At 39.8% G+C, this 18,559-nt stretch overlaps 1 protein-coding gene and 1 pseudogene across 2 annotated transcripts in view; both read left to right on the top strand.

Annotated features, from left to right (window-relative positions):
• Positions 1-18,559, top strand: part of COG5 (component of oligomeric golgi complex 5) — a 518,626-nt gene that overhangs the window by 402,657 nt on the left and 97,410 nt on the right. The window lies entirely within an intron of this gene.
• On the top strand, positions 593-1,582 carry LOC119534247 (annotated as a pseudogene).

An 18,559-nucleotide genomic window follows, 5' to 3' on the forward strand; every position in this document is an offset into this window, starting at 1 on the left:
TTGTGGCATTACCATTGAATCCATTCTATTGTTTAAATGTATCTGTCCTTATTTTCAGATAAGTATATATGTAGTAACACCTCTTTTTAAAATCAACTCATCAAATATTTGAGAAATTTAATAGTTTGAAATATAACTAAGGACAAGGGAGGAAATGAAAACATCCTCTGAGCTGGTGTAATTGATGTTACAATGTCCATGTGCTAAAGCACGTACTTAACTCATAGGGAAGTTTCCCAACTCTAACATGGGAACTCTAGCTTCCCACTTTCAAGCAAATTAGATGAAGAAGAGGGACCCCTTAGGAATAAGGATAGATTTTTTAAATCAGCAAAATGTAAAGGAAAAAAAAAAGAAACAAAATTTCCAAAGTTAATATAGTAACCTAAGACTATATAAGGAGTTACTGTTAAAAACACTAAGAATGGAGGCCATAGTGGGCATTGCAGAAGGGTGGCATGGCTGTACCCTCAGCCTTCCTTGTCCCCTGATGGCAGCGGTGGTGGCAACAGTCAAACAAGCAAACCAGTTCTTCCAGCATAAACTGCAGCTCTGAAAGGGGAAGTAGCAGCAACTCAGATGGCTCTCTGCCATGGCCTGTGAACCTCATAGAGCCTGGTGGGGCAGCTGGCCCACTGCCCACCTCCTATGCTGGCTGGAATGCCTTGCCTGCAGAGGCCCTCGAGCTGGGGGCACGAGCTCCACAATGACTAGGTCCTCACAGTTTTTGGATCAACTGTACCTGTGCCCGCATCTCATTCTACTTGAGAATTGTAGGAGAGCAACTGCAGATATGGGGAATTCAGGTCCCAGCCAACTAGTGCAGGAGCTTGACTGAAAGTGCCTTCTTGAAGCCCCCAGTGAGAAGATGCATCATCTACAATTCCTGGCCCATGTGTCTGGCCTTTCCTTTAGTTTTCTATGTGGTGGGGTGAGACAGTATCTACTCTGCTAGCCAGATGTTTGCCCTGGGAACCACTGTGCAGGAGTGCTGCTTCTGAACCTGGCCATAGTGCCCGCACACTGACTTGCCTGCTTATCTGTTCTTATCTTCAAGAGACACCAGAGGAATGCCAACCCACACAGACCTAATGCTGGCAGCTGCTATCTAGCCTCCTGTGACATGGGGTGCTGCTGTGGGTCACAGACTTGGTGGAAGGCTGCCAGAGCTGATCTGGCTCTGGTTTGCCTACTTCAACTGGGAAAACAGTGTGCAGTTTTTGTCTGACCATGTTTAAGAAATGAAGACAAGTCAAGCAAGTTATGCATTGCCACTAAGACTGGGGTGGAGCAGCCTGAGAACTTAGTAGAGGAAGCTCCTCTCCTGCCCAGCAGTCCTGGTCCCAAGAAGAGGCCACTCATACAGCCTGAGCTTTGCTGGCTCATCCCTGAGGCTGAGCAGAAAGAAATAGCCCAGCATATGTTGGTGTTGGGTAGCTACTGCATCTGACTCCTGCTGACCTCCCATCATCCCTGGGCAGTGGGAACATGACACATGGACTCTGAGAGGGTCCCCTGTCCCCTGTTAGGTCATAGCGGCCCACATCCTGGAAACAGGGTGCTACCATTCCTGGCCAGGTAACCCGAAGGACAAAGGTACTCATCTTCCTCCTAGACTGAAGATGAGAAGTGGGGGAGGCCTCAGGAGCCTCAGATGCCAATGGCTAGCCCTAACCAAAGAGACAAGCTATTGGAGGCACCCTGAAGGATATCATTGTCATCATTGGGAGTGGTGTGCTCATGTCCAGGATTCTGCACAAAAATGTCTTGTTGACTTCCTATGATGGCTCATGGCCTCTTCAGAAGCTAAGGGTTGCTGAGTTGGTTCCATTTCAGGCCACTGTCTATGCTTCTTAGAACCATGAATGTGGAAGGCAGGGGCAGTCTCTTGTCCCTTTTACTGCCCTTAGAGTGCAAGAAATGTGACGAAGGCCAGTATGGGGAGCTCAGTTTCCAAAGCTTGGTTTTAGAGCATGCTCCCATGCCCAGCCCTTTCATGTCAGATAGGGAAACTGGCTCAGAGAGGACACTGCTTTAGGCCTCTTAAATTATAAGACTACCTCTCCCCAATCTTAAGAAGAGAAATGAATTCTTAGAATTTCTTCCATTTTTTTCCCCACTATTTTTATCAAAAACAGTAGCACTTAATGAAATCATCAGTATGGCAATGTAAGATACTGCCGGTAAATGTCTCTGTGGAGATTCAGCCAATTAAAGGACAAAGCCCACTTGCTTAGAACTCTGTAGGATGGTAGAGAGTGGAGGACTCCACAAATGCTGAACTGAAGAAAGAGAAAAATACCAGGTAGGAAACTTCTGTCCTGACATGCCATTCCTCTTTCCTTTTCCTCACTTGGTCCCCTGCAGCTTGGGAGTTGCTCAGAGGCAGAAGACTGGATCCCTCCCTCCCAGCAGGGACATAGATGATAAAGCCACTTACACCACTGAGTTAGAACCCCATGCATATCCAGGCACAAAGACCCAAGTCCACAGAGACCCATAATGGAATACAAGCCACTGAGGAGTGCTGCATACAAAAGGATTGGGGGGCTGGTGGAGGAGGGGGAAGAGAAAGAGAGAGGGAGGGAGGGAGGAAGGGAGAGACTGGAGCAGAAGAGCTGCTGCTGAGTAGTACACTCACTCACTCCAGTTGCTGTCAGCTGGATCACCTAAACACAAAACAGACTTTTCTGGAGTGACCCACCTTTCTAGATTGACCCCATCTGGCTCCCTGTGGGATATCCTAACAGGGTAGAAACTGGAGGCAGAAAAGCCTCATAGAAGAAAAAAGGGTGGGGGTTAAAATGAACTGTAAGACAGGAGGGTCCCAGAACTGAGAAGTGTTAAGAAATGGGGCACTAAGTGAGGCAGAGAATTGAAGCAATCATATAAGCTGGGGAGAAAATTTTATGCAAATAGAAAAGATCAAGATTTCTGAACAAGGAACAGAGGAGAAGGAGCTTTCTCATGGGAGAAACAATTATGCAAAAACTGCAGTCTTAAAAATTGTACTGCATATCCAGGGCAAGAATCAGATGAAAAAAGCTGAAAAAATCTGATCAATTAGACTAGGGCTGTCCTAAAGGTTCAGAATAAGTTGGACCAAGCGTCAAAGAAGAGACTTCAATACTAGGCTTGCAAAACCAATCAACAATACAATCCTAGATACTAGGGAGCAGATGACCTGCTGAATTACCTTGTCAAGATAGTCAGATGCCCAAGATGCCAGACATCAGTAAAAAATTACAAGCCATACTAAGAGGAAGATATGGCTCAGTCAGGAGAATAAATTAAAACTGCATGGGAGACTCAGAAGTTGGAACAATTAATCGAAGAAGTTCAAATCAATCTCCTAAATCAAATCAAGGAGTTGAAGGAAAGTGTGCCTAAAAAATAAAGGATATTACAAAGACAATGTTTGAGCATATGGAAGAATTTGAATTTATAAAAACATAAGTTATAGGATGAAAGGCACAATAGTAGAGATTAAAAATACACTAGAGGTATACAAAAAAAAGCAAATAGAGCAAAAGCATACAAAAGCAGATTTCAACAGGCAGAAGAAACTAGAAGACAAGACAGAAAACTAGAAGACAGGACAATTGAAATCATATAGTGAGCAGAAGAGATTAAAGAATAAAACATTGAGCAGTTCCTCAGAGATCTGAGTGACAGCACCAAGTGCACAAACACATATGTCATGGGTGTCCCAGAAGGTCAAGAGAAGGGAAAAGGGACAGAAAGAATATTTGAGAAAATAATGGCTTAAAATTTCCCATTTCTTATGAAAGACATAAATATACATATCAAAGAAGTACAGAGAATTCCAAACAGAATAAACCCTAATATCCCTATTCCAAGACATGTACTAACCAGAGTGTCAAATGGCAAAGATAAAGAGAGAATTGTAAAAACAGCAAGAGAAAATGATTTGCCACATACAGGGGGTCCTCAATGAGACTAAGTGCTGATTTCACATCAGAAACCATGGAGGCAAGAAGACAGTGATATGAGATATGTAAGGTACTAAAAGAGAAAAATTGCCATCCCCAGATTCTTTATCCAGCAAAACAGTCCTTCAAAAATGAGGAAGAGTTTAGAATATTCACAGATAAACAGAAACTGAGAGAGTTTGTTGACAAAAGACCTGCCCTACAAGAATTACTGAAGGGTATTCTGCAACTTGAAAGGAAGACAGGATCCCACATTGAGTTAATTTTTGTATAGGACATAAGATAGGGATCCTCTTTCATTCTTTTAGATATAGATATCCAATTCTCCCAGCCCCATTTATTTAAGGAGCTGTTATGTCCCAATTCTGTGGATTTGGGGGCCTCATCAAAAGTCAGTTGACCATAGATCTGTGGGTCTATTTCCGAATTCTCAATTCTATTCCATTGATCGATATGTCTATCCTTGTGCCAATACCTTGCTGTTTTGAATACTGTGGCTTTATAGTAGATTTCAAAGTCAGGCAGTGTAACGTCTTCCCACTTCGTTTTTCTTTTTTAGAATATTTTTAGCAATTTGAGGCATCTTTCCCTTCCAAATAAATTTAATGACTAGCTTTTCCAAGTCTGCAAGTAGATTGTTGGAATTTTGATGAGAATTGCATTAAATCTGTAGATGAGTTTGGAATTGACAGCTTAACTGTATTTAGCCTTCCTATCCATGAACATGGAATAACTCTCCAACTCTTTAGGTCACCTTCTATTTCTTTTAGAAGAGTTATATAATTTTCTGTATAGAAGTCTTTTACATCCTTGGTTAAGTTTATTCCTAGGTACTTAATTTTTTTAGTTGCTATTGAGAATGGAATCTTTTTCTTGAGTGTCTCTTCAGGTAGGTCATTTCTACTATACAGAAACATTACTGACTTGTGTGCATTAATCTTATATCTCGCCACTTTGCTGAATTTGTTTATTAGTTCAAGGAGGTGTGTCTTTGGGCTTTCGAAGTATAGTATAAGATCATATCATCTGCAAATAATGAGAGTTTTGCTTCTTCCTTTCCAATTTGGATGCCATTTATTTCTTTTTCTTGCCAGATTGCTCTGGCTAGAACTTTTAGCACAATGTTGAATAATAATGGTGACACCGGGCATCCTTGTCTCGTTCCTGATCTTAGAGGGAAAACTTTCAGTCTCTCGCCATTGAAAACTGTACCGGCTGTGGGGTTTTCATACATGGCCTTTATCATACTGAGGAAGTTTTCTTCAGTTCCTAACTTTTGAGGTGTTTTTATCATAAAAGGATGCTGGATTTTGTTGAGTGCTTTTTCAGCATCTATTGAGATGATCATTTGATTTTTCCCTTCTGATTTGTTAATGTGTTTTATTACATTAATTGATTTTCTTATGTTGAACCACCCTGGGATGCCTGGGATGAAACCCACTTGGTCAGGGTGTATAATTTTTATAATAAGTCTTTTTGAATTCAGTTTGCAAGTATTTTTTTTTTAAAGATTTTTGCATCTATATTAACTAGGGAAATTGGCCTGTAGTTTTCCTTTCTTGTAACATCTTTATCTGGTTTTGGTACTAATGCAGTGTTGGCTTCATAAAATGAGTTAGTGTTCCATTTTCTTCAATTTTTCAAAAGCGTTTAAGAAGGAATGGTGTCAGTTCTTTTTGGAAAGATTGGCAGAATGCCCCTGTAAAGCCATCTGGGTCTGAGGTTTTATTTGTAGGAAGCTTTTTGAAAACTGATTAAATCTCTTTAATTGTAATTGGTTTGTTGCGTTCTTCTGTTTCTTTTTATTCAATCTAGGTTGTTCATGTGTGTGCCAGTTTGAATGTTATTATGTCCCCCCAAACACCATTATCTTTGATGCAGTCTTGTGTGGGCAGGAAACATATTGGTGTTGATTGGGTGGGAGACTTTTGATTGGATATTTCCGTGGAGATGTGATCACTCAACTGTGGGCAAGATCTTTCATTGGATAATTTCCATGAAGGTGTGGCCCTGCCCATTCAGCATGGGCCTTGATTAGTTACTGGAGTACTATGTAAGCTCAGACAGAAAGAGCAAGCTTGCTACAGTCAAGGGGGACACTTTGAAGAATGCACAGGAGCTGAGAGAGGAGCTGCATATGAGAGAGAGTTTGAAGACGGCCATCGAAAGCAGACTCTAGCTCCAGAGAAGCTAAGAGAGGACAAACACCCCAAGAACAACTGAGAGTGACATTTTGAGGAGATGCTGCAGCCTAGAGAGGAATGTCCTGGGAGAAAGCCATTTTGAAACCAGAACTTGGAGCAGACACCAGTTATGTGCCTTCCCAGCTAACAGGTTTTCTGGGTGCTATTGGCTATTCTCCAGTGAAGGTACCCGATTGTTGATGCGTTACCCTGGACACTTTATGGCCTTAAGACTATAACTGTGTAACCAATAAACCTCCTTTGTAAAAGGCAATCCATTTCTGGTATTTTGCATTCTGGCAGCATTAGCAAACTAGAACAGTGTGTTTCCAGTAAATTATCCATTTCCTCTAAATTATCTAGTTTATTGGCATAGAGTTGTTCATGCTATCCTCTTATGATATTTTTTATTTCTTCAGGATCCATAGTAAAATCCCCCCTCTCATTTATTATTTTGTTTATTTGGGTCTTCTCTCTTTTTGACTTTGTCAGTTTAGCTAAAAGTTTGTCGATCTTGTTGATCTTCTCAAAGAAGAAGTTTTATTTATTGGTTTTATTTATTGTCTCTGTGGTTTTTCTTTTTCCATATCATTTATTTCTGCCTTAACCCTAGCTATTTCTTTTACTTGCTTTAGGATTAGTTTCCTGATCATTTTCTAGCTTCTTCAGTTGTTGCATTAGTTTTTTGACTTTAACTCTTTCTTCCTTTTTAATGTATGCATTTAGAGCTATAAATTTCCCTCTCAGTACCACCATTGCTACATTTCATAAATTTTAATATGTCGTGTCCCAGAAGGAGAAAAGAGAATAGGACAGAGAGAATATTCAAAGAAACAATGGCTGAAAACTTCTTAAATTTAACAAAAGACATAAATATACACATCCAAGACACTCAAACTCCAAACAGAATAAACTCATATAGACCTAGACTGACGAATGCCAAAGATAGAGAATCCCCAAAACCCCAAGAGTAAAGCACCATGTCACATCCAAGGAAGCCTCAGGAGGAGTAAGTGCTAGTTGTTCACTGGAAACCATGAAGGCAAGGTGGCAGTAGGATGACGTATTTATAGTGCTGAAAGCAAAAAACTGTCAAACAAGAATTCTATATTGGGCAAAATTTTCTTTCAAAATTGAGGGAGAGATTAAGACATTCTCAGATAAACAAAAGCTAGACCATCCCTGAAGAGATACTAAAGAGAGTTCTGCAGGTTGAAAGGAATGGACACTAGACAATAGATCAAAGCTGCATGAAGAAATAAACGTTCTCTGGTTAGGGTAGCCAGGTGAGTAAATGTAAATGCCAGTACTATTGTCTTTTTGGTTTGTAAATCAACTTTTTACTTCCTATAGGGCTTAACGTAAATGCATAAAATAGGAGAAATCAGTGGTTATATACTTAAGAACTACATAAAACTGTGGACAGAGGAGTATAGAAATATTGTTTATTCTATTGAAGTTAGGTTGTTATCAAAGCAAATAAGCAAATGGGTTGATTAGATTAACGGTATTAAATTTAAGCCTCATGATAACTACAGAGTAAATATCAGAGAGTACAGGTTGCAGGGCAGGGGGAGTGGGGAGTTAATTCCTAACAGGTGTAGGGTTTCTATTTGGGAATATGGGAAAGTTTTAGTAATGGAAGGTGGTGGGGACACCACAACATTGTGAATGTGGTTAATCCTATTGAATGTTTGCTGGGGAGAGGTTTAGATGGGAAACTTTATCTTGTATATGTATTCCCAGAATTTAAAAAAAGAGAGAAACTTAAAGAGACAATGACTCGATCCTGGATAGGATTTAACAAGGGATGAGAGAAGGCTAAAAAACGGCATTTGGGAACATACAAAAAAATTGGAACATAGACTGAAAGCTTTATATCAATGTTAAATTTCTTGAATTTTATAATTTCACTTAAGATGGTTATACAAGTGAATATCCTTGTTCTTAGAAAATGTACATGGCAGTAATTAAGTGTTCAAGGAGCATAATGTATACAACCTATACTTGAGTGTTCAGAAAGTGGATAGAGAATGATATGGCAAAGGTGACAAAATGATCTGGGCGTGAGTTCTTTGTATGGGGTTTGTGTTATTTTTGTAACTATCCTGAAAGTTTGAAAATATCTCAAAATAAAAAGTTTAAAATTTAAAAAAAAACACAAGCAACAAAAGAAAAAAAATAGATAAATGGGAACTCCTCAAAATCAAAAGCTTCTGTGCATCAAAAGACTCAAAAATATGAAGAGGCAGCCAATTCAATGGGAGAAAATATTTGGAAATCATATATCTCATAAGAGACTAATATCCTGCATATGTAAAGAAATCCTACAACTCAACAACAATCGTACAGCCAATTATAAAAGGGGCAAAGGAAATGAAAAGGCATTTTTCCAAAGAAATAGAAATAGCTAAAAAAACACATGGAAAAAAATTTCTTCTTCACTAGCTAATAGGGAAATGCAAATCAAAACCGTAAGATGCCATCTCACACCAATAAGAATGATTGCCATTAAATAAACAGGAAACAGTAAATGCTGGAGAGGACGTGGAGAAATTGGAACTCTTATTGCTGGTGGGAATGTATTATGGTACAGCCACTGTGGAGGACAGTTTGGCTGTTTCTCAGAAAATGAGATATCAAATTACCCTGGCAATTCCACTTTTCAATATATACTCAGAAGATCTGGAAGCAGTGACATGAACAGATATTTGTATACCAATGTTCATAGTGGTATTGTTCACAGTTGCTAAGAGATAGACACAATCCAAGTATCCTTCAACAGACGAATGGATAAACAAAATGTGGTATATACATACCATGGAATATTATGCAGCAGTAAGAAGGAACAAGTTCCTGAAACATGACAACGTGGATGAACCTTGAAGATATAACACTGAGTGAAATAAGTCAGACACAAAAGAAGAGATATTGTATGTTACCACTACTGTGAACTCCCTGAACAATGTAAAATTAATGTCTTATAATGTAGAATATTGGGGACCTCCTGATAGAAGCTAGTGGAGGGGGAATGATAATCTGATATGTTCAGATATGTTAATGAGGGTGATTCAAAAGTATGGGAATGGATAGGGGTGATGATTATTTGTTAATGAGATTGTAAGTAACAGAGATGTGTTGAAGCTGAATAGGATTGAAAGGGGTTGTTTGAAGGCATGTATCCTACAAATCAGCACTACAAATATAGAAGGGTGCATTATATACTTCTAAGATATGACACTAGTACAGAGAATTGACAAAAGAATGGTATATGGGAAAAATCTACCTATTGCATACTCAGGAGTATAATTAATAGGAATACTTTACTAGGACCACACAAATACTAGGGACAAATAATTAAGGGCTGAAGGAGCTATGGGGTGTTTTGGGTCATGAAAATTGCCTAAAATGGAGAGTGATGTCAATTGTGCAACTAAGTGATGATAGTGTGGGATATGGATGGATTATTGTGGATGTACTATGTGCTATATGAACTTAGGAACCCCCTGCTTTATAAGTCAAGCCCTCGATCTTGATGCTTCCTCTTGTGAGACTTAAGTTGTAAAGGGGAGGCTAAGCCCACCTATAATTATGCCTGGAGTCACATCCAGAGAACTTCTTTTGTTGCTCAAATGTGGACTTTGTCTCTCTAAGCCGAAATCTGCAGATAAATTCATCATCCTGTTCCCTATGTGGTACTGCTCCCCCCCCCCCCCCAGGTGAATGAGTCTCCCTGGCAAAGTGGGACACAGATTCCAGGAATGAACCTGACCCTGGCATTCAGGGGTTGAGAGAACCTTTGTGACCAAAAAGGGGGAAAAGAAAGGCAACAAAGTAAGGTTTCAGTGGCTAAGAGATTTCAAATAAAGTGGAGAGGCTGTCCTGGAGGTTACTCCTATACAGTCTGCAGCTAGTTATGCCAAATGGTCACAGTGTGATAAGCCCACTTCAATAGTAGTCCCGAAAACCCTAAAGAATACCCAGGTCCATATCTGAGACTCTATGAAATTTTCACTCACCAAGTTTATTCTTCAGAAACTTAAACCCTCTGGAGAACTCCTATGCCAGCTAAGTCCCCAAACCCAGAGACAATAGCCTCTTCAAGAACATCAACTAGATGTGTCCGTTTTTCCCATTAATGTCGACACCCGTTTTCAACATGAGCAAGTTAGAGTGGTCACTGCCTTTACATCCCTGAAGATTGGGAAAGTGATTAAATTAGAGGAAGGGGTAGCAACAGACATGATGGAATTTAACAAAGGATTATGAATACTGAATCTTTATATAATTTTATTTTTCTTAGTTGCTAGGGTGCTAGAATAGCTAGAAGGAAAGAATAGAAATGCTGGAACTGTAACCTATAGCATTCTTTGGAATGTGCTCTATATCTACTTGTTAAATTGTAATTTGAAAGTTATCACCTTTTTGTATATATGTTATATTTCATAATGAGAAAATAACTGAAACTATGATACTGTAAAGCATAACATTTTTGGAAATTTCCTATACAACTACTTGTTAAATTGTACTTTAAAAGTTATTACCTTTTTGCCCATATATTTCACAGTAAGGAAATAATTGAAATTGTGGAATTGTAACCCATAATATTTGAAATTTGCTCTCTAATCACTTGTTAAATTGTACTTTGACAGTTATCATTTCTATGTATATATGTTATATTCCACAATAAAAAATATGATTAGAGGAGGCGGGGCAAGATGGCAGACTGGTGAGCTGTATGTTTTAGTTACTCCTCCAGGAAAGTAGGTAAAAAGCCAGGAACTGCGTGGACTGGACACCACAGAGCAATCTGTCTTTGGGCATACTTCATACAACACTCATGAAAACGTGGAACTGCTGAGATCAGCGAAATCTGTAAGTTTTTGCGGCCAGGGGACCCGCGCCCCTCCCTGCCAGGCTCAGTCCCGGGGGAGGAGGGGCTGTCAGCTCCAGGAAGGAGAAGGGAGAATTGCAGTGGCTGCTCTCATCGGAAACTCATTCTACTGATTCAAACTCCAACCATAGATAGACTGAGGCCAGACACCAGAGACTCTGAGAGCAGCCAGCCCAGCAGAGAGGAGACGGGCATAGAAGGAAAACAACACGAGAAGCTCCAAAGTAAAAGCAGAGGATTTTTGGAGTTCTGGTGAACACAGAAAGGGGAAGGGCGGAGATCAGGCCTTGAGGCGCATATGCAAATCCCGAAGCAAGGCTGATCTCTCTGCCCAGGGCACCTTTCCTTAATGGCCCTGGTTGCTTTGTCTATTAGCATTTCAATAACCCATTAGATCTCTGAGGAGGGCCGTTTTTTTTTTGTTTTTTTTTTTTAAATCCTTTTTGCTTTTTCTAAAACAATTACTCTAAGAAGCTCAATACAGAAAGCTTCAAAGAATTGAAATTTGGGCACGTCAAGTCAAGAGCAGAACTAAGAGAGCTCTGAGACAAAAGGCAATAATCCAGTGGCTGAGAAAATTCACTAAACAACACAACTTCCCAAGAAAAGGGGGGCGTCCGCTCACAGCCACCATCCTGGTGGACAGGAAACACTCCTGCCCATCGCCAGCCCCATAGCCCAGAGCTGCCCCAGACAACCCAGTGTGACGGAAGTGCTTCAAATAACAGGCACACACCACAAAACTGGGCGTGGACATTAGCCTTCCCTGCAGCCTCAGCTGAATGTCCCAGAGCTGGGAAGGGGGAGCAGTGTGAATTAACAGAGCCCCATTCAGCCATCATTTGAGCAGACTGGGAGCCTCCCAACACAGCCCAGCAGCCCAGAACTGCCCTGGGGGGACGGCACTCACCTGTGACATAGCACAGTCATCCCTCAACAGAGGACCCGGGGTGCACAGCCTGGAAGAGGGGCCCACTTGCAAGTCTCAGGAGCCATACGCCAATACCAAAGACTTGTGGGTCAGTGGCAGAGACAAACTGTGGCAGGACTGAACTGAAGGATTAGACTATTGCAGTAGCTTTAAAACTCTAGGATCATCAGGGAGATTTGATTGTTAGGGCCACCCCCCCTCCCCGACTGCCCAGAAACACGCCCCACATACAGGGCAGGCAACACCAACTACACACGCAAGCTTGGGACACCAATTGGGCCCCACAAGACTCACTCCCCCACTCACCAAAAAGGCTAAGCGGGGGAGATCTGGCTTGTGGAGAACAGGTGGCTCATGGACGCCACCTGCTGGTTAGTTAGAGAAAGTGTACTCCACGAAGCTGTAGATCTGATAAATTAGAGATAAGGACTTCAACTGGTCTACAAACCCTAAAAGAACCCTATCAAGGACAGCAAATGCCACGAGGCCAAAAACAACAGAAAATTATAAAGCATATGAAAAAACCAGACGATATGGATAACCCAAGCCCAAGCACCCAAATCAAAAGACCAGAAGAGACACACCTAGAGCAGCTACTCAAAGAACTAAAGATGAACAATGAGACCCTAGTACGGGATATGAAGGAAATCAAGAAGACCCTAGAAGAGCATAAAGAAGACATTGCAAGACTAAATAAAAAAATGGATGATCTTATGGAAATTAAAGAAACTGTTGACCAAATTAAAAAGATTCTGGACACTCATAGTACAAGACTAGAGGAAGTTGAACAACGAATCAGTGACCTGGAAGATGACAGAATGGAAAATGAAAGCATAAAAGAAAGAATGGGGAAAAAAATTGAAAAACTCGAAATGGACCTCAGGGATATGATAGATAATATGAAACGTCCGAATATAAGACTCATTGGTGTCCCAGAAGGGGAAGAAAAGGGTAAAGGTCTAGGAAGAGTATTCAAAGAAATTGTTGGGGAAAACTTCCCAAATCTTCTAAACAACATAAATACACAAATCATAAATGCTCAGCGAACTCCAAATAGAATAAATCCAAAAAAAACCCACTCCGAGACATATACTGATCACACTGTCAAACATAGAAGAGAAGGAGCAAGTTCTGAAAGCAGCAAGAGAAAAGCAATTCACCACATACAAAGGAAACAGCATAAGACTAAGTAGTGACTACTCAGCAGCCACCATGGAGGCGAGAAGGCAATGGCACGATATATTTAAAATTCTGAGAGAGAGGAATTTCCAGCCAAGAATACTTTATCCAGCAAAGCTCTCCTTCAAATTTGAGGGAGAGCTTAAATTTTTCACAGACAAAGAAATGCTGAGAGAATTTGCTAACAAGAGACCTGCCCTACTGGAGATACTAAAGGGAGCCCTACAGACAGAGAAACAAAGACAGGACAGAGAGACTTGGAGAAAGGTTCAGTACTAAAGAGATTCGGTATGGGTACAATAAAGGATATTAATAGAGAGAGGGAAAAATATGGCAAACATAATCCAAAGGATAAGATGGCCGATTCAAGAAATGCCTTCACGGTTTTAACGTTGAATGTAAATGGATTAAACTCCCCAATTAAAAGATATAGATTCGCAGAATGGATCAAAAAAAATGAACCATCAATATGTTGCATACAAGAGACTCATCTTAGACACAGGGACACAAAGAAACTGAAAGTGAAAGGATGGAAAAAAATATTTCATGCAAGCTACAGCCAAAAGAAAGCAGGTGTAGCAATATTAATCTCAGATAAAATAGACTTCAAATGCAGGGATGTTTTGAGAGACAAAGAAGGCCACTACATACTAATAAAAGGGGCAATTCAGCAAGAAGAAATAACAATCGTAAATGTCTATGCACCCAATCAAGGTGCCACAAAATACATGAGAGAAACATTGGCAAAACTAAAGGAAGCAATTGATGTTTCCACAATAATTGTGGGAGACTTCAACACATCACTCTCCCCTATAGATAGATCAACCAGACAGAAGACCAATAAGGAAATTGAAAACCTAAACAATCTGATAAATGAATTAGATTTAACAGACATCTACAGGACATTACATCCCAAATCACCAGGATACACATACTTTTCTAGTGCTCACGGAACTTTCTCCAGAATAGATCATATGCTGGGACATAAAACAAGCCTCAATAAATTTAAAAAGATTGAAATTATTCAAAGCACATTCTCTGACCACAATGGAATACAATTAGAAGTCAATAACCATCAGAGACTTAGAAAATTCACAAATTCCTGGAGGTTAAACAACACACTCCTAAACAATCAGTGGGTTAAAGAAGAAATAGCAAGAGAAATTGCTAAATATATAGAGACGAATGAAAATGAGAACACAACATACCAAAACCTATGGGATGCAGCAAAAGCAGTGCTAAGGGGGAAATTTATAGCACTAAACGCATATATTAAAAAGGAAGAAAGAGCCAAAATCAAAGAACTAATGGATCAACTGAAGAAGCTAGAAAATGAACAGCAAACCAATCCTAAACCAAGTAGAAGAAAAGAAATAACAAGGATTAAAGCAGAAATAAATGACATAGAGAACAAAAAAACAATAGAAAGGATAAATATCACCAAAAGTTGGTTCTTTGAGAAGATCAACAAGATTGACAAGCCCCTAGCTAGACTGACAAAATCAAAAAGAGAGAAGACCCATATAAACAAAATAATGAATGAAAAAGGTGACATAACTGCAGATCCTGAAGAAATTAAAAAAATTATAAGAGGATATTATGAGCAACTGTATGGCAATAAACTGGATAATGTAGAAGAAATGGACAATTTCCTGGAAACATATGAACAACCTAGACTGACCAGAGAAGAAATAGAAGACCTCAACCAACCCATCACAAGCAAAGAGATCCAATCAGTCATCAAAAATCTTCCCACAAATAAATGCCCAGGGCCAGATGGCTTCACAGGGGAATTCTACCAAACTTTCCAGAAAGAACTGACACCAATCTTACTCAAACTCTTTCAAAACATTGAAAAAAATGGAACACTACCTAACTCATTTTATGAAGCTAACATCAATCTAATACCAAAACCAGGCAAAGATGCTACAAAAAAGGAAAACTACCGGCCAATCTCCCTAATGAATATAGATGCAAAAATCCTCAACAAAATACTTGCAAATCGAATCCAAAGACACATTAAAAAAATCATACACCATGACCAAGTGGGGTTCATTCCAGGCATGCAAGGATGGTTCAACATCAGAAAAACAATCAATGTATTACAGCACATTAAAAACTCGAAAGGGAAAAATCAATTGATCATCTCAATAGATGCTGAAAAAGCATTTGACAAAATCCAACATCCCTTTTTGATAAAAACACTTCAAAAGGTAGGAATTGAAGGAAACTTCCTCAACATGATAAAGAGCATATATGAAAAACCCACAGCCAGCATAGTACTCAATGGTGAGAGACTGAAAGCCTTCCCTCTAAGATCAGGAACAAGACAAGGATGCCCGCTGTCACCACTGTTATTCAACATTGTGCTGGAAGTGCTAGCCAGGGCAATCCGGCAAGACAAAGAAATAAAAGGCATCCAAATTGGAAAAGAAGAAGTAAAACTGTCATTGTTTGCAGATGATATGATCTTATATCTAGAAAACCCTGAGAAATCAACGATACACCTACTAGAGCTAATAAACAAATTTAGCAAAGTAGCGGGATACAAGATTAATGCACATAAGTCAGTAATGTTTCTATATGCTAGAAATCAACAAACTGAAGAGACACTCAAGAAAAAGATACCATTTTCAATAGCAACTAAAAAAATCAAGTACCTAGGAATCAACTTAACCAAAGATGTAAAAGACCTATACAAAGAAAACTACATAACTCTACTAAAAGAAATAGAAGGGGACCTTAAAAGATGGAAAAATATTCCATGTTCATGGATAGGAAGGCTAAATGTCATTAAGATGTCAATTCTACCCAAACTCATCTACAGATTCAATGCAATCCCAATCAAAATTCCAACAACCTACTTTGCAGACTTGGAAAAGCTAGTTATCAAATTTATTTGGAAAGGGAAGATGCCTCGAATTGCTAAAGACACTCTAAAAAAGAAAAACGAAGTGGGAGGACTTACACTCCCTGACTTTGAAGCTTATTATAAAGCCACAGTTGCCAAGACAGCATGGTACTGGCACAAAGATAGACATATAGATCAATGGAATCGAATTGAGAATTCAGAGATAGACCCTCAGATCTATGGCCGACTGATCTTTGATAAGGCCCCCAAAGTCACCGAACTGAGCCATAATGGTCTTTTCAACAAATGGGGCTGGGAGAGTTGGATATCCATATCCAAAAGAATGAAAGAGGACCCCTACCTCACCCCCTACACAAAAATTAACTCAAAATGGACCAAAGATCTCAATATAAAAGAAAGTACCATAAAACTCCTAGAAGATAATGTAGGAAAACATCTTCAAGACCTTGTATTAGGCGGCCACTTCCTAGACTTTACACCCAAAGCACAAGCAACAAAAGAGAAAATAGATAAATGGGAACTCCTCAAGCTTAGAAGTTTCTGCACCTCAAAGGAATTTCTCAAAAAGGTAAAGAGGCAGCCAACTCAATGGGAAAAAATTTTTGGAAACCATGTATCTGACAAAAGACTGATATCTTGCATATACAAAGAAATCCTACAACTCAACGACAATAGTACAGACAGCCCAATTATAAAATGCGCAAAAGATATGAAAAGACAGTTCTCTGAAGAGGAAATACAAATGACCAAGAAACACATGAAAAAATGTTCAGCTTCACTAGCTATTAGAGAGATGCAAATTAAGACCACAATGAGATACCATCTAACACCGGTTAGAATGGCTGCCATTAAACAAACAGGAAACTACAAATGCTGGAGGGGATGTGGAGAAATTGGAACTCTTATTCATTGTTGGTGGGACTGTATAATGGTTCAGCCACTCTGGAAGTCAGTCTGGCAGTTCCTTAGAAAACTAGATATAGAGCTACCATTCGATCCAGCGATTGCACTCCTCGGTATATACCCGGAAGATCGGAAAGCAGTGACACGAACAGATATCTGCACGCCAATGTTCATAGCAGCATTATTCACAATTGCCAAGAGATGGAAACAACCCAAATGTCCTTCAACAGATGAGTGGATAAATAAAATGTGGTATATACACACGATGGAATACTACGCGGCAGTAAGAAGGAACGATCTGGTGAAACATATGACAACATGGATGAACCTTGAAGACATAATGCTGAGCGAAATAAGCCAGGCACAAAAAGAGAAATATTATATGCTACCACTAATGTGAACTTTGAAAAATGTAAAACAAATGGTTTATAATGTAGAATGTAGGGGAACTAGCAGTAGAGAGCAATTAAGGAAGGGGGAACAATAATCCAAGAAGAACAGATAAGCTATTTAACGTTCTGGGGATGCCCAGAAATGACTATGGTCTGTTAATTTCTGATGGTTGTAGTAAGAACAAGTTCACTGAAATGTTGCTATATTATGTAACTTTCTTGGGGTAAAGTAGGAACATGTTGGAAGTTAAGCAGTTATCTTAGGTTAGTTGTCTTTTTCTTACTCCCTTGCTATGGTCTCTTTGAAATGCTCTTTTATTGTATGTTTGTTTTCTTTTAACTTTTTTTTTCATACAGGTGATTTGAAAAAAGAAGGGAAAGTTAAAAAAAAAAAAAAAAAAAAAAAAAAGAAAAAAGACAAACAAGGGAAAAAAAAAAAAAAAAAGATGTAGTGCCCCCTTGAGGAGCCTGTGGAGAATGCAGGGGTATTCGCCTACCCCACCTCCATGGTTGCTAACATGACCACAGACATAGGGGACTGGTGGTTTGATGGGTTGAGCCCTCTACCGTAAGTTTTACCCTTGGGAAGACGGTTGCTGCAAAGGAGAGGCTAGGCCTCCCTGTATTTGTGCCTTAGAGTCTCCTCCTGAATGCCTCTTTGTTGCTCAGATGTGGCCCTCTCTCTCTGGCTAAGCCAACTTGAAAGGTGAAATCACTGCCCTCCCCCCTATGTGGGATCAGACACCCAGGGAAGTGAATCTCCCTGGCAACGTGGAATATGACTCCCAGGGAGGAATGTAGACCTGGCACCGTGGGACGGAGAACATCATCTTGACCAAAAGGGGGATGTGAAAGGAAATGAAATAAGCTTCAGTGGCAGAGAGATTCCAAAAGGAGCCGAGAGGTCACTCTGGTGGGCACTCTTATGCACACTTTAGACAACCCTTTTTAGGTTCTAAAGAATTGGGGTAGCTGGTGGTGGATACCTGAAACTATCAAACTACAACCCAGAACCCATGAATCTCGAAGACAGTTGTATAAAAATGTAGCTTATGAGGGGTGACAATGGGATTGGGAAAGCCATAAGGACCAAACACCACTTTGTCTAGTTTATGGATGGATGTGTAGAAAAGTAGGGGAAGGAAACAAACAGACAAAGGTACCCAGTGTTCTTTTTTACTTCAATTGCTCTTTTTCACTCTAATTATTATTCTTGTTATTTTTGTGTGTGTGCTAATGAAGGTGTCAGGGA

The sequence above is a fragment of the Choloepus didactylus genome, chromosome 5, assembly GCF_015220235.1.
Source record: "Choloepus didactylus isolate mChoDid1 chromosome 5, mChoDid1.pri, whole genome shotgun sequence".
NCBI classification, from domain to species: Eukaryota; Metazoa; Chordata; class Mammalia; order Pilosa; family Megalonychidae; genus Choloepus; species Choloepus didactylus.